We start from the raw sequence: 17,282 nt of genomic DNA, 5'->3' as shown, positions 1-17,282 counted from the left end.
TCAAGCCATCGGATAAAAATTTGCCTGACAGTTGTTTGAGGCATTTTCAGAACGTGACTTAGGAAAAAAAAAGGATGGGTTTTGACGTAGTTTTATCAGTGTAATAAACAGCTGGTCCCGCAGTGGAAGGGAGATGTAGCCTCGTCTCTTCACGAACTGATTAAGAAATGTAAATAGGCTCAAAAACATCGTCCAGCTGAGTCCAGTCATCTGTCGGCACTTTCCATCATTTCCCTCCACAGAATAAGATGACAGGCAGTTCCTTTACTCACGCATTTCATCAGGGACATCGTCAGCATCATCGTTGTCAACTGGGCAATGGCCTTCATCGAGAACTAACGAGAAGAAGTTGCTTTAGCCCGCACATCTAACCCCAATCCAGCTTTAGCCTGACCATCTTAAAGGGGTGGTAAAACGCCTTTTTTCGAAGGCTTGATTGTGTTTGTGGGGTGCACTGTAACATGTTTCGTTTAAAAAAAATTGCATTATTTTTCACATATTTAACCATTATTCTACACTGCTCTGTCCCTCCTTGTAAAAACGGTCGGATGATTTCCGCGTTCTATGAAGCCCCCCCCTTCAAAATACGCAATGGGCTCAGATTGGTTAGCTGGCCCAGTGTGTTGTGATTCGCTTACCGCCAAGTGCTCGTTGTTCGGAAACGTCACACCCCCTTATCTTTACCGGTAGTTTGTGCTTCTGTAAACAATGGCGTCAATATTGCCATACCAGTTTGAGCCCGAATCAGACCCAGAGAATGTTAGTGGAGAGGATCGAGCAGAACCTGTTCAAGAACGGCTGTTAAAGGACGTTTCAGAAAGGTATGTTTTTTAAGACTGCAGATCGCTATATGACACTGTTACTTTTGTATATTTAGAACGCTTGTAGCTAAATATCTGTCGCCTGAACTATTAATCCAATACGAACACTAAACATTGGCTTTACAACAGTAGCCAAATCAAACACAAAACCATGTTTAGCATGCCTGTAGATAAACAAGCATGTAGATAAACAATACATAAGCTATAATCAAAGAATATTTTACACTGATCACATAAACGACAACAACCACGAACATTCCAAGTTCGCTGCGCTGGTGATATGTTTGTCGGTGTCACGAACTGCTCCGAGACACGAAGGTTTAGATCCAAGTGCAGCTTTATTTGAGGGCAATCCAGAGACGTAATCCAAGATACAGGCAAGGGTCATACACAGATAGGCAGTCCAACAAAAGAAACAAACAAACAAAACAGGCAGGGACCAGAGGCAAGAGAGTAATCCAGGGAACAGGGCAAGATATCCAAAAACCAAGAGACAAGGAAACCAAGAGAATGCTCAGAATTGCCGTGTAACACTAAAACAAGACTTTGCGGTGAGTGAATAAATGGACATGGTATAAATAGACAGACTAACAGGATGAGACAGGTGAATGCAATCAGTGAATGAGGTACAGGTGAATGTGATCAGTGATAAGTGAATGAGGTACAGGTGAATGTGATCAGTGATAAGTGATGATGAGTCCGGGCAGTGAGTTATGGGAAATGTAGTTTGTGAGTGAAACATGATAGTCTGGTGTGGAGTGACCTCTGGAGGCTTTCAAGGGCACTCCAGCTGGTTATCGTTACATAGCCCCTCCCCAAAGAGCGGCTTCCAGACGCTCCAAAACTGTCCAGGTGGGAGGTGGCCCGGAGGCGGATCCGGGGGCGGGATGGAGGGCCAGGTCCGTGGAGCGGAAGAGGACCTTGAGACTGCGGTAATACGGGAGGCCAGAATGGAGCAGGCAGAGCAGGCGACCAGGGCGGAGCAGGCTGTGCAGGCGACCAGGGTGGAGACGACCCTTCAGGCGGCCAGGGCGGAGACGACCCTTCAGGCGGCCAGGGCGGAGACGACCCTTCAGGCGGCCAGGGCGGAGACGACCCTTCAGGCGGCCAGGGCACAGGAACAGGAACAGACACAGGAACAGACACCGGCTCAGGAACAGGAACAGACACCGGCTCAGGAACAGGAACAGACACAGGAACAGACACCGGCTCAGGGACAGACACCGGCTCAGGGACAGACACCGGCTCAGGGACAGACACCGGCTCAGGGACAGACACCGGCTCAGGGACAGACACCGGCTCAGGGACAGACACCGGCTCAGGGACAGACACCGGCTCAGGGACAGACACCGTGGCAGCGGCTACTATCTTGTCCGAAGACACTGGCTCGGCGGAGACCATCTTGTCCTGAGACACTGGCTCGGCGGCGACCATCTTGTCCTGAGACACTGGCTCGGCGGCGGCCATCTTGTCCTGAGACACTGGCTCGGCGGTGGCCATCTTGTCCTGAGACACAGGCGTGGAGTCGGCCATCTTGTCCGGAGACACAGGCGTGGAGTCGGCCATCTTGTCCGAAGACACAGGCGTGGAGTCGGCCATCTTGTCCGAAGACACAGGCGTGGAGTCGGCCATCTTGTCCGAAGACACAGGCGTGGAGTCGGCCATCTTGTCCGAAGACACAGGCGCGGAGTCGGCCATCTTGTCCGAAGACACAGGCGCAGAAAGAGGAAGAGGAACAGATTCAGGCTCAGTATCAGGATCAGATTCAGGCTCAGGAACAGATTCAGTCTCGGCGGGACGAGACTCTTGATGGGCGGACGTGATGTGAAGCTCAGTCTCTGGATCGGCTGACGTGACGTGAAGCTCAGTCTCTGGGTCGGCAGAAGTGACGTGAAGCTCAGTCTCTGGGTCGGCAGAAGTGACGTGAAGCTCAGTCTCTGGATCAGGATCAGCGCGCTCTGAGCTTGACGGGACCAGTGGCGGCGAGGGCTTTGAGCTGGGCAGGACCAGCGGCGAAGAGGACTCTGAGCTGGACAGGACCAGCGATGAAGAGGGCTCTGAGCTGGACAGCACCAGCGGTGAAGAGGGCTCTGGGCTGGACAGGACCAGCGGTGAAGAGGGCTCTGAGCTGGACAGGAGCAGCGGCAATGAAGAAGGCTCTGTGCTGGACGAGACCAGCGGTGAAGAGGGCTCTGAGCTGGACAGGACCAGCGGTGAAGAGGGCTCTGTGCTGGACGAGACGAGCGGTGAAGAGAGCTCTGTGCTGGACGGGACCAGCAGTGAAGAGGGCTCTGTGCTGGACGGGACCAGCGGTGAAGGCTCTAGCTTGGCGGGCATGTCGCTTGCTGTCTCAGGCGCGGCGGGCATGACGCTCTCAGTCTCAGGGGCGGCGGGCATGACGCATACTGCCTTGGCTTCGGCAGATTTGGCGTGAAGTGCGGGCTCGGCTGGACTGGCGTGAAGTGCGGGCTCGGCTGGACTGGCGTGAAGTGACTCAGCCAGCAAAAGAGCCTGGATTATGTACCTTTGAAGATTCCAGCCAGGGTGATGAAGTGGCATTAGGGAGCTGATCGGCTCGGATAGTCCTCCACGGAAAAATTTCATTAGGCATACTTCATCGAAAAATGCCAAAGGTGCCAGCTCAATAAAGTCTCTCACGTACTCCTCTATGGGCCGGTCTCCCTGACGGAGACACATAATCTTTGCTGCTGGATTCATGGTGGTCATCGCTGCTGGATCTTGGTATGGCGAAGTCTTCTGTCACGAACTGCTCCGAGACACAAAGGTTTAGATCCAAGTGCAGCTTTATTTGAGGGCAATCCAGAGACGTAATCCAAGATACAGGCAAGGGTCATACACAGATAGGCAGTCCAACAAAAGAAACAAACAAACAAACAAACAAAACAGGCAGGGACCAGAGGCAAGAGAGTAATCCAGGGAACAGGGCAAGATATCCAAAAACCAAGAGACAAGGAAACCAAGAGAATGCTCAGAATTGCCGTGTAACACTAAAACAAGACTTCGCGGTGAGTGAATAAATGGACATGGTATAAATAGACAGACTAACAGGATGAGACAGGTGAATGCAATCAGTGAATGAGGTACAGGTGAATGTGATCAGTGATAAGTGAATGAGGTACAGGTGAATGTGATCAGTGATAAGTGATGATGAGTCCGGGCAGTGAGTTATGGGAAATGTAGTTTGTGAGTGAAACATGATAGTCTGGTGTGGAGTGACCTCTGGAGGCTTTCAAGGGCACTCCAGCTGGTTATCGTTACAGTCGGATAAGTATGAATTAACGTTAGCATTTAACAAACTGGTTTGTGGAGCCAAACAGCGTTGTCCTTCGTTTACTTCCTTGCTACAACGTACAATTAACAATACGAACTATTACAGGAAAACACAACGACGAAAAATAAATCATACTTACAGGTTGTGGCCCGTAAACAGTTTCTGTTTTTAAAGTTGGAACTGCTCCATCTTTCAGGACTAGCCGTTGTGCGAATCCTTCATCGGAGGAGGGGTTTATGTAAATATTGGGCTTAGTGATGTCAGCAAGCCCGCAGGAATGTCGTGTAGTCCCTACTGGCCGTTTTTTGTAGTTCTTAGAAATTGATTTCTTTAAAAGCAAATATCTCCTTTTGCTTTAAACTTTGAAAGTTGTAACTTTGCAGATGTTGTTTATGCTCAAACAGCAACATTACACACTAACTAAAGTTAAAAAAGTGAAATCGTGTTTTACCACCCCTTTAATACAATCTCAACGAGTGCATGTCATTAAACTTACTTGTAGGTAGATCTGGGCTAACAGCAATCGTTTTTGCCACCTTGCGTTTGAGAAGGGGTGATGTCTGCTCACATTTCCTGGCGTGTTTATACCTATTTAATTTCTGGTTTGGGTCTGCCACAGTACGGTGAGGAAATATTGTGTGCACAAAATCCGGGTGCAGGGGTTCTTTAACATGGCTTCCTGGAATTGGTTTAACATTGTAAAATACCGTTTCAGTACATGCATATGGTATAAAAACTCTGGTATACACCCTAGGCGGTATCCTAGCTGCCTAGCCATAGCTAGATGCTATCTAGCACTAACTGGCTTAGTTGGTATGGTAACGAAATTAAAGCCAGTAACTAGCAAGTACACTACTTCATGTTAAATACAGATAGTTTGGGGGGTTGAATTAATGAAATAATCGGCTAACCTGTTATGAAATGTTTCCCACATACATATGTGTGAGGGGTCTTTGGGTCCCATAACCCTCCATCTGGTGCTTCCCTCTTTATCGCCTGAAGCCATAACATTCTTCTTTCCGCTTGTTTTATTCGGCATGGTAAAGGTACAAATTTTAAACCAGGGTTTTTAAAAACATTTGAGGTGCAGCTCACCACGCAACAACTTTTGGGCATGTTATTTTTGTTCTTCAGTTACTGGAGTAAACAGAATTCGTGATCGTGTCTGTTGAGCGAGTTCTGTTCTCAGGGGAATCCGTTTGTTTTCCCCCAAAAAGGGGCAATACCCTTCGATGACGCAAAAGTAGCGTTGGTCTATAGAAGCTTCCAAGCCTCGGTGCCGAACGTCATCACTACATTTCCTGCTCATCGGCGGACCATCGCAAATAGGGCTCGGGGGATTACATTTCACAAGTAAGATTTAACTTTACCGTACTTTTGGTTGTATTTTGTGAATAGAATATTACCAGAGAGTTGATAAGGAGCAAGGATCTTTGATATAAGTTAACTGTACTGAAATCGTAGCCAGCTAACTTAGCTAGGCTATGTTTACTTTACCAGCCAGTGTTCACCCGGCTGTGAACTGAGACTTGATTCATATTCCATAACACTGACTCAGATTACAACTGACACAAGAATGCTATTGTACTATAAAGAAAACAAATATTACTGGTATAACATTGGCCAGCGAGTACACAAGTGGCACAGACTGCATTATCAGTGTTGGGCAGTCACTACTTGTAGCTTAGCTATAGTAACTTAGTATTTTGGTGGAACTGGTAGCTTCACTATTTCGTGTGTGTGTGTGTGTGTGTGTGTGTGTGTGTCTGTGACAGAGAGAGACAAATAAGCTTTGAAGAAACTAATATAATATAATCATATATTGTTCCTTATGTTTATTGAAATATCTGACTGTAATCTTTCTGCTTCTTATCATATAGTGTGTGATTTGCAAAATAACATAGCCTACATCAAGTATCATAGTGTGACCAGATGTCCCCAGTTTCAGGGGACAGTCCCCGTTTTTGGTTGCCTGTCCCTGGCCAAATACAGAAAAAAACTACCTCTGTCCCCGTTTTGTTTTTGAAGACACAACATTAGGTTTTTTCAATCAGATGGATAGTCAAAATGTCCCAGTTTTCCCCCCTTTTCGGGGATTATGTTCCCATTTTTGATCTTGGACGTCTGGTCACTTTATATCATATATCAGAATATTCTATTACTGTTAAGCCCACTATAAATATTAAAATACGCCGAACCTGTATCATAGTAAGTATCATAGCTAAATGTATGACCTTGTATGGCTACATGTATCAATCAAAATCAGTTCGGTATTCAGTGAGGTATGATTAATTAATGCGCTGATAGCTCATTGAACCTGCCAAACAGATTACACTGGGTGGAGCGGCTGACCGATCCAAGATGGCGTCCCCACGGCTAGTTAGCGCCAGTAGGTATTAGCGGTCGATAGGGCGTATATCTCTATATTATGTCTATGGTCATTATAATGATGACCTCACCGCTCGCGCCTTTCATTCCCATTGAGTTTCAGTGTCGAGTCTTCTGAGGTGAGAAGAGTAGTTCACGGTATTTCTCATCTTTACTCAACCATCACACACACTTTATACAGTTTGATTAAGTGACAGACTCATTTCTGTATTGTTTTCATCGATCACAGCGATACTTGTGCGTCTTTTCTGGCGTCTTCCTTCTGAAATAAACATTCAGCGAGCATGAGGAGAATATGTTGAGTTCATTCAGACCTGAGCGATTTTGTGTTCGTTTGTGTGATTGTTTGATCAAGTCAGAAGTCAAAGTCAGTTTAAGATCAGTGAGGGGAATTGATATGAGAATCAATCTCAAATAAATCAAGTGAATATCAAATAAATCAAAAATCAAGTGTCATACTGGAACAGATACTGCTAAATGCTTAACATTGAGCCTATAATGAGCCACGTGAGACATTAAATTAAAATATTATTATAAATATATATATCAATTCTGTGCATTATTATTTTAATGATCTAACTACTTTATAGTGATTAATGTAGTTATCATAAGATCAAACTTGCTATATTTAGATTAATTTGGACACATTATGCTGCTGTAGGCTAATTATTTATCTGTAGTGGTTGATGAAGATCATTAGTGATTGTTTTTGTGCAGGGTTCGAAATGACTTAGGACTCTTGGGGGGTCCCCTAAAATTTAATTATTAAATTATAAAAAATTCTGAAGACTACCTTGCTACACTATATACTGTAGGCAAAATTATATGGACCAATGTTGAAGGTGGGATAATGGTCTTGGGATGTTTTTCATGGTTTGGGCAAGGCCCAGTATTGTAGTGATGTCTGGAGAAGTGGCTATAATCTAACAGGTAACCCTCTAACTCTGGAGCAACAAAGTTACAAGTTCTTTTTCCTCTTTTTCTCTCCATGATGCAGGATTCTAAATTAAGAAAAATAATATTAGCTTCCTAGATAGCTTACCAAGCTCTCATGTATACTCATTCACGCTCAAATCATTCATTTTAATCAACTCACAGACTTGAATTAAGTCCTGGTTATCTTTCGTAATCACTGACTGGACAAGTAGGTCGTTATGCTAGCTTTGAATATCTAGTCTAGCTGCTAGGTCTGCTATGGAAGCTTGCACAGAATAAAACATTTTAAAAGATAATTGCGACTTTTTATCTCACGATTGCAAGTTTACATCTCGCAATTCTGAATTTCTCAGAATTGCGAGATATAAAGTCAGAATTGCGAGATATAAAGTCCAATTCTAAGGGGGAAAAAAAGACGTACTTTTTTTTTTTTTACCTCAGAATAGTTTATATCTCACAATTCTGACTTTATAACACGCAATTGTGACTTTACATCATGCAATTCTGACTTTATATCTCCCAATTGCGTATTATAAAGTCAGAATTGCGAGATATAAGCATGCAATTCTGAGAAAAAGTCAGAATTTCAAGTAGCCTACATTTCTCGCAATTGCAAGTTTATATCTCATAATTCTGACTTTATAACATGCAATTGCGACTTTATATCACGCAATTTTTACTTAATAACACACAATTGCGACTTTATATCACGTAATTCTGAGATAATAAGTCAGAATTGTGAGATGTAAACTTTACCTTTTTTATTTTTCACTCTGTGGCGGAAACAAGCTTCCATAGTCTGCTGTTAGCTGGCAGATCATTTGGCTTCATACACATACAGCTAGCAAGAAACATTGACAAACGTACCATTACACTGGGTATCTAGTTAATGCAACTTTTGATATAGGAACTCGAACTCCTAATATTTTATTATAAGCAATTATGGAGATGACTTATGACCTAATGACTTATGGAGGGTCCGGGACCCCCCCAGACCCCCCTCATTTCGAACCCTGTTTTTGTGCTATTGATGTTTTATCCATGTCATATTGTGAGAAATTACAGTATTTTCTTTCACTAGAGCAGTTTTACAGGCTTTTATCATGTATCCTGACTCAGATAATGTGTTTCTAACAGCAAACACTCAGAATAAAGTGAGATGATCTGCTGATGATCCTGAATGGCTTGTTGAATGAGTGTTGATAGTCTGAGGCTCATCAATATTAACAGATCTGCTGAAAACACTCTTTATTTCATGACAATAGTTCCTGTTTTCACCTCATTTATTATGCTGATGTCTTCAGATCTCCTGTAAATTGACACTTAAAGCTCATTTCATTGGTGTCAACAGACTGAGGGGATTTGATGGCTGCTATATGTACCTTTTATTTCTGTGTTGTTGATTTTTATCTGTTTTTCTTACCAGTAATATGGCAGTATTGTATATTTAAATGTTAATATCATGTTAGATAATTGAGTCATTTATCAAATATCTTTAATAGTTTTTGCTAAAGAAACATGGGATTCGAGCCTATAATGTTTTAAAAATAACAGTGTTGTATAAACTACTAGAAAGCAATACTTGAGTAAAAGTACAAGTATTGTACTAGAAAAGACTTTGGTAGAAGTGAAAGTTACCTTTTAGAATGTTACTTAAGTAAAAGTCTTAAAGTATCTGATATACTGTACTTAAGTATCAAAAGTAATTTTCTGATATTTAATGTACTTAAGTAATTTAAGTAAAAGTAAAAAAAAAAATTTTTTTAAAAGCAAGCGGTTAGAACGTTGATTGTGAACTTTATTGTGGCTTTCTTATAGTAAAGCATATTCAGGGTTCCAACTTCCCATATCTTCTTAATCTCACTCATCAAATCAAAATTTTCAGGCACAATTCTCTTAAGTTCAAAGAACAAACAGCATATTTTTAGAGCTGACATAAAAAAACAAAACAAAAAAAAAAACAGACACAGACACAGACAAATGTTCAGTAAAGGGAAGTTTGAGAAATGTTTATTTTGATTGTCAACATCAGATCAAGCTAAAATACTATTTTATCTTTTTTATTTTACATTTATTTTATATCTGGTTCCCAATTTACAACAACATTACCAGAATTTTAGTCATTTGCCAAGTGGCACTGGCCAAGTGGCCATAGGAACTGGTAGGAGGGGTAAGGGAGTGACGCAAGCACTGTGACTTTTATTTTGACGGCGCTGAGAACGCCAGAGCAAACAATGCTCGCATTCACTGGGCCCTATCTTGCACCCAGCGCAAGTGACTTTGTACACCGACGCATGTATCATTCCTATTTTGCACCCGCGCAAAGCGGACTTTTCCCTCCACAGAAGCATGTCACTAAGTTAGGAAATACACTTGCGCTCCCGGGGGTGGTTCAGCGCAAAGAGGAGGCGTGTTCCGGCGCAAACGTTCCTTCTTGCTATTTTGCAGGTTTAGAAAACAATTGCGCCACTAACCAGGAAAAAATTGTTTAAAATCAGTGGCGCGTTGCGCATGTTATTCATATGCTATTTTAAGGGCGCATGCTTGGCCATAATCAATGTAGCGTGTGCACAACGCGCATACACTTTGATTCTCTCATCTACACAGAAGCGGCAGTTTTCATTTTTGCAAATCATACATTATTACGATAGATAGATAGATAGATAGATAGATAGATAGATAATTTATTATAAAAGCATACATCTAGCTTACACATTTACCCAAATTATCATACGCCTGTTTAACCGAAGTTAATTTGGGTGGGTTTCTCCATTTCAATGTAACTTCTCTCTTTTACGGCCGTGACGAGAGCGTTGCTCTCCTTGGCTGTGAAGCGCTCCTGGCGCGCGTCTGGCAAATCCGCCGTTACAATAGCAATCCGCTATGGAAAAAGCGCGTTTGCTCTTAAAGGGAATGTGAGCTGACGCTCTGATTGGTTTATTTCACGTTACGCCCAAACCACACCTATGAATAATGAAGCTACTTCAGACCAACCCATTTTAGATTTGCGCCTGGCGCAAGAGTCATTTATCCCGCCGGGAAAATAGCAACAGCGCCGAGACCCGCCCACAAAGTTACTTGCGCTTTGCGCTTGACACTTGCGTTTCAGATCGTTAAAATAGGGCCCTCTGTGTTTATTAGTTAGCAATCTGTCTAACAGTACTGTTTAATATGTTTTTAGATAGAACTGTTATAGAAAGTAGACAGTATATGAAAAAAAGGTTATTAGCCTATGCCATGTGGTTGATGTCCAGTGTTGCTAGCTGGGCAGTGTGGCAGGATTTGCGAATTTTAATAGGTATTTTGAACGTACAAACACACTTCCGGATACATATGCACGCACACACATACATGGAAGCCCAAAGCGCAGAGGACGGAAAGGACGCAAGAATGCCCATATACGGGAAACAGCAATGTTACCAAAAAACCCCTCAGAGACAATGGATGGTTGATGTCGCAAGACTCTGTCATGAGACTGAGTTCCTCTGGAAAAAAACCAAGAAACTGTATTGGAACAATGTAACCCAGTTCTGTATAAATATGACTGCATTTTTACTGTTAAGGGCTGCATTTTTGATTTTGATGTCGGATTGCATCCCTAGAGAGGAATCGAATCTCTTCTAGTATAATCCTGGCTGAATTTCTTTTGGTTTGAACTGCTCTGCTATAATATTGTAACTTGATAAATCTCGGATGGGAACGAGTTCATATTTACTCGAAATTGCTTGAACTGCTGATAAGGTAATTAGTCTTTGTAATATTCACTCATACAGGACTGCCCTGTTGAGATTGAATAAGCTGAAGTTTTATATCCTGTAACATTTACTTTTTGATTTGCTACAAGTATTAATTTTTGTACTACCAGTGTTTTAATCTTTTGTATAAATAAACTTTTATTTCTAAAGACAATCACTGTTAAGTCTTACTTCAGCTTTTACAAACAGTTCTAAGAGCAAAAGACAGAGCAATACATTAATCCTTATTAATCGAAGATAACAAGGGTTCCAAGAGCGATTCGGCTGGAAGGTAAGCATGAATTTAATTCATATGTCTGGTTAGTAATGTCTATTATTGTTTCCTTGGGAGTGTAGGGACTACACCTAGATTTACTGGTATAAATGATAAACAAGCAAGTTGAGGGAATAATTCCTATTCTGACCTGACAGCAAAAGATCACCTAGACACAGTGATACTAGGGGTTAATCAGGAACGTGAGAGCAATACCAGATCTCACCACATGGGGGCTCGTCCGGGATTGGGTCAATTTCTAATTGCCCAATAATACCCACAAGAACCTAAGGGAATAATAGTTTAAGTACTAAGACGACGGCTAAATCCAAATGCAAAATAATGTCTCCATAGTGTATTGAGGAAGTTACAGGAACAGATACTTCCTCCTAACCATAGAAAGTATCACGGGGACGCCTGAGATAAAGTTCTATGGTTAGGCACGACAGAGGTAACAAGAGATCTCGAGGGCAGCGCTGTGGGACCATAGAGTACCCATTTAGAAACCTCATATAAAGAGATAGTTACCAAAATCCTCAGAGGAGAAGCCAGATTCACACAGTCATGGAGAGAATAACTAATATAATTTTGCTCCCACAAGATCAACTAAACAAGACAAAAAAAAAAAAAAAAAAAAAAAAAAACGCAAGTAGGCAATAAAGAACTACTGGCTACTGACGATACTTTATACACTTCTAATGAAGCTGGATTAAGTAAATTAGTCCAAGTCGTTAGCAGTAAAAGTCGAAGTAAAAAGGTTACTGTAGAAATTGGGGACAGTGATACCACCGTACCAATTGTTAAAGGAATAGACATAAGAGTAACTAGAAACGGCGTTACTGATCAGGAAGCTCTGATCACAGTTGAATCCCCCACCCCTTCAGAGTACACTGAAATGGAAGGGGCCTCAGGATGTGACTATGGTCAAATAGATAAAAACTATGAAAAAATGCTCTTTGAAACGGGAACGATTCCTAAACACAAAGATGTCGTAACCGGGTTCAGATCCCTGATGACAGGGGAAATATCAGGGGAAATAAGAGAGACAGATCGTACAAAGCTTCAACAGGGAGAGAGTTAAACGATAATAAACCCAAAGTGCAGATAGGTAGAGAGCCTGATCATAGTTTCGGCTCAGAAAGTACAGAAGACGAGAAAATACCTCGCAGAGATAGTGCTAACAAAATCTGGAAGCCCGTCTAAAGAATGGAAAAACAGCTCGCATAAAAGAGAAAATAATACCAGGGGCGGTAGAACATTTCTAACTTGCACTGGTCAAGTGCTTAATTCAGTGAATTCACATTCAACAGCACTCAAGGGGCCAGAGCAGAAGTAATGCAGTTTGTTTATGAACTTACTGCTAATGATATCCTAAATATTTGAATTTATTTATTTAAATGGGACAGTGCATATTCATGAACGTACAATCAAAGTTGAACGTAAATACGCCGGATTTAGCACAATGCTAATTTCCATCCGTAGTCCCAAACATAGACAAATACAAACCAAAAAATCATACAAACAATATACATAAACAAATATACATATAAAGCTAAAAAAAAAAAACATTAATAGTTCCTATACATTATTGTACTTATTATAATATTTATTTAAAGTGCATGGATGCCTTTACATAGACATCCCAAAGTGCTTATTATAAATATATAAATAAAACTACCTATCAAATTTTACCTTCATACTTAATGATTACATTTTTGATTGTTATTCAGCCATCTTTTAAGATGTTTCTTAAATGAAACAAAAGTGGGGCTATCTCTAATTTCCGTTGGCATACTGTTCCAATTTATGCAGCCTTTAATAGAGAGGACATTTTGTGCAAACGAAGATTTTCTAAATGGTACTTCACAATCCCCCCTGGTTAATGATCTAGTCCTCGTCTCGCTATTTCTCTTTTTGATAAAATCCCCCAGGGGTGGAGGGGCGATTCCATTAATAGATTTATAAATAAGACAGCTATTTTTAAAAATTTTAAGATTTTCAAAATTTAGGAGTTGATACTTCTCAAGAATTGGACAAAGGTGAAACGACTGTGGTTTCCTGTCAAATGCCTTAACTGCTTTTTTATATAGTTGTTCAATGGGTTTTAATGCAGTAACTCCAGCAAAAGACCAAACTGTGAAGCAGTATTCAATGTGGGAAAAAATCATACAATGGAGATAGGATTTAGCAGCCTCAGTTGTAATGTAAGACCTGATTTGTTTGTAATTTTGTAGATTAAATTTTATAGCATTGGATACCTTTTGTATGTGTTTTTTGAAAGTGAGGTTTGAATCTAGCACAACCCCAAGGTACTTGAACTGGGCTACCAACTCCAATTCCTCCCCTCCCAAAAACACAGAAGATCTACTTCTTTTTGGAAGTTGTTCAATGAGTGTCTTACATTCAGTTTTTAAAATATTTGGCTTCACAGGTTTTTTTTTTGTAAACATCATCACAACGGTCTTTTCGGTATTAAGAGTGAGACAAATTTGATTTAGCCAGTTTTGAACTTTAGTTAGTGAATTTGTAAGGTTTGTAGCTATTATCTTTTCATCTTTACCATGTATGAAGATCACAGCGTCATCCGCATACATCTGCACATTACAGTCCGGACAAGCAGCTGGAAGATCATTAATGTACATTGAGAACAATAGAGGCCCGAGAATTGAGCCCTGTGGAACTCCAACATGATTGCTAATGGAAGGAGATTTAACACCATCTATATTAACACATTGTGTTCTGTTTAATAAATATGATTGAAACCATGATATAGCATCTGTAGAAAAGTTAAAATGTGTGAGTTTGGTCAGCAGTACTTGATGGTTAACTGTATCAAAAGCCTTTTTAAGGTCTAAAAATACAGCTCCTACACAAGGACTCTTATCCAATAAATACTTGATCTGTTCAATCAGAAAGCAATTCGCTGTCTCAGTGGAATGATTGGGCCGGAAACCGAACTGCATACGATGCAGTGGGATAAAACCTTTATCCAGATGTTCAACAAGTTGTTTTGCTATCCACTTTTCAGCCACTTTAGAAAATATTGGCAGGATGCTGATTGGCCGGTAATTAGCGACCTGTGTTTTTGATCCTGATTTAAAAATGGGTGTAATAATGGCCTCTTTCCAAGTTGCCGGAACTGCCCTTTGATTGATTGATTGATTAACCATAAGAGTAATAGGTTGTACCAAGGCATCATTATGGATTTTTAAAAAGTTAGTGTCAATACCGTGGAGATCCATAGCTTTGGAGTTTTTGAGCGCAGCAATGATCTTTATTACCTCTGCCTCTGTTATGTTTTGTATCTGAAAGATGGGCTGATCTTCATTTAATAGTCGAGGTAAAATATTAGAAGGAACAAAGGACCTTGTTATTTCAGATATACTGTCTATAAAATAATTATTAAAAGTGTTTGCCACGATCATAGGATCTCTAATCAGGGCATTATCCACGGCTAACTCAATGGCTTTAATTTCCTTTTTATTGTGTTTACCTAATAATTTATTTAAAACTTGCCATGTTTTTTTTCCATTACCTCTTGTACTTTCTACAATGGAAACAAAAAAGTCTGCTTTAGCTTTTCTTAAAGTTTGTGTAACTTTATTACGTGCATGTGTGAATTTTTCCCTGTCAGTGGACAAACCAGATTTCAGATATTGTTTAAGCCGCACATCTCTAATTTTTAATAAATTTTTACAGGTTTGATTTAACCATGGTAGATTATTTCTCTTCTTGGCCCCTCCCCTCCCCCTATGGGTAAAGGAGGACATTACCTCTTTAAGCTTGTTGATAAAAGAGTTACAACTGCTTTCTATATTATTTGAGCATATTTCCTCCCAATCAACCATTTTCAAGGCTGTATTGAGATTCTGTGTTTGATTCTTAGGTATAAAATGTAATTTAACATGGGAGGAATGAGGAGCACTATTTAATTTTAGATACCTCTTTTTTGAAAGCTTCCTAGAAAATAAAATCATATTGTGGTCTGATAAACCAGTAAAAAAATTAAAAGTCTTAATAATTCGGTTTGACTTATTGCTGAACAGAAGGTCTATTCTTGTCTGAGAGTTGTTTGTTATTCTAGTTGGCTTTTCAATAAGTTGTTCTAAGTTAAAATAATCTGTGGATCGTTTGAGATTTTTCCTACCATGTTTATCATCCCAATTTATATTAAAATCACCTATGATTATAATCTCGTTATTTTGATCACAGGATTTCAGCACGTTTTTTAGCTGGTCATAAAAATCTACCTTCATGGATGGGTGTCGATATAGGCATATTAAAATAAAAGACATTTCATTTGATAGAATGATTTCCACACCGACACAATCAAATGTAATATCAGTCGACCAGTCTAGCTGTCTACAAGTCCAGGTATTTCTAACATAAAGTAATACTCCGCCACCTTTGCCTTTCTCCCTGTCCTTTCTAAACACATGATACCCAGGCATAGTTACCAGGGCTTCAGCTGATGTTGGTTTCAACCAAGTTTCAGATAATCCTAAACAATCAATATTTGAATCACCTAGGATGTGCTCTAGTTGTTCACGCTTATTTCCGAGACTTCTAACATTTAAATGTCCACATAGCAGTCCCTTAGGTTTATAGGTAGAGTCCCAGATTGTTCTCGACTGATTGAGAGTCTGGAATATTTTAGTTCTGCTATGTTTTTTTAATACAGGGTTTCTGAATTTTACCTTTGTGCAGTCATTGATGTTTGAGTAGTCGCTGCATACCGCTAATGGAGATAGCCTTGGCACTAAATCGCTGCTAGCCGCTGATGGTGTTAGCCCCGTAAATAACCTTGGCGACGGGGAAAACCTCTCAACTGCTGGGCTGGTGGCCGTCGTCGCGACCCCGCTGGAAGCCGCTGACGAAGTTATCCTTTGGGCTGGTCTGCTAGGAGCTACCGGTGATATTTTTTCCCCTGCTGCCAGCCCGCTGGGAGCCGCTGGTGTTGATAGCCTTAGTGATGATCCATTGATAACTGCTGGTGGTGCTAATTTCCCAGCTAACACCGTCAACCTCTCAGCTACTGGGCCGATAGCCGCCGGCGCGATCCCGCCGAACGCCATTGATGGTAATAATAATCCCCCGGCTGCCAGTTCTGGTCCGTGTAATGCCGCTGGTTGTCTTTGTCCCCCGTCTAGCGATGCTAGTCTGCTAAGAGCCGCCAGCGAGGTCAGACTTGGTACTAGACCACTGGAAACTGCTGATAGTAATGGTTTCGGCTCAAGACCAGCAGGTGTGATTAATCTCAACATAAGTTCGCTTAGAGCCGCAGGCATCCTCCCTGGAGGTACCGGTGAGGTTAACATCTCGGGTGCGAGAGGCCCAGGGTTTAGCTCGACATCCCCAGCTAGTAAAAGTATCACGGCAAAATGCAGCAGTCCCATGCGGGAGTCCAATGTTGATGCGGTATCACCCTTAGATGTCGTTTTTGCTCTCGAGTGGCCATTGTTCAGGAAGCCAGAGAACAAAAGATGTTGGCTTCTTGCGGCTGGAAGGAAAATTCTGCCGTTTTCCTCATGTAGCGAAAGGTAGCGATACGAGCAAATAATAACACACAGTATTAGCAAGGCAGAGGGCGTCAAACCAGGTGTTGGAGTAAAAGCAAAAGTAGGGGATTCGTTAAACCTTCTACCTTGCTTATTAATAAGTGACGAAGGTTTAGAAATTTTAAGTTTAGGATTCAGTGTTAGACGCACTGCTGTTTCCCGTGTCTGTGACATGGCGGCCTTCCCAAAAAATATGCCGGGAACCAGCAAAAAAGTAAAATGTCACATGTTAGCAGAACAGCTAGATCAAATGCAAAACACATTGTGTTATATTTTATT

General features: G+C 41.3%; 1 protein-coding gene and 1 long non-coding RNA gene across 2 annotated transcripts in view; one reads left to right on the top strand and one right to left on the bottom strand.

Moving 5' to 3' along the window:
- Positions 1–6,605: 6,605 nt before the first annotated feature.
- The window catches only part of LOC309498214 (uncharacterized protein), a 233,752-nt gene continuing 223,075 nt past the window's right edge, over positions 6,606–17,282 (top strand). Inside the window, exon 1 of the mRNA XM_082168786.1 lies at positions 6,606–6,620. The gene's annotated coding sequence lies outside the window, so the exon portion shown is untranslated. The remainder of the gene's footprint in view (positions 6,621–17,282) is intronic.
- LOC309503752 overlaps positions 10,618–17,282 on the bottom strand; it is a 97,217-nt gene continuing 90,552 nt past the window's right edge. Inside the window, exon 3 of the long non-coding RNA XR_014207845.1 lies at positions 10,618–10,700. This is a non-coding gene — a long non-coding RNA (uncharacterized lncRNA). The remainder of the gene's footprint in view (positions 10,701–17,282) is intronic.

The sequence above is a fragment of the Leuciscus leuciscus genome (genome assembly GCF_965113295.1).
Source record: "Leuciscus leuciscus genome assembly, chromosome: 1".
In the NCBI taxonomy this organism is placed as follows: domain Eukaryota; kingdom Metazoa; phylum Chordata; class Actinopteri; order Cypriniformes; family Leuciscidae; genus Leuciscus; species Leuciscus leuciscus.
Note: the sequence above shows the minus strand (reverse complement) of the source record. Positions and strands in the feature narration are given on the sequence as shown.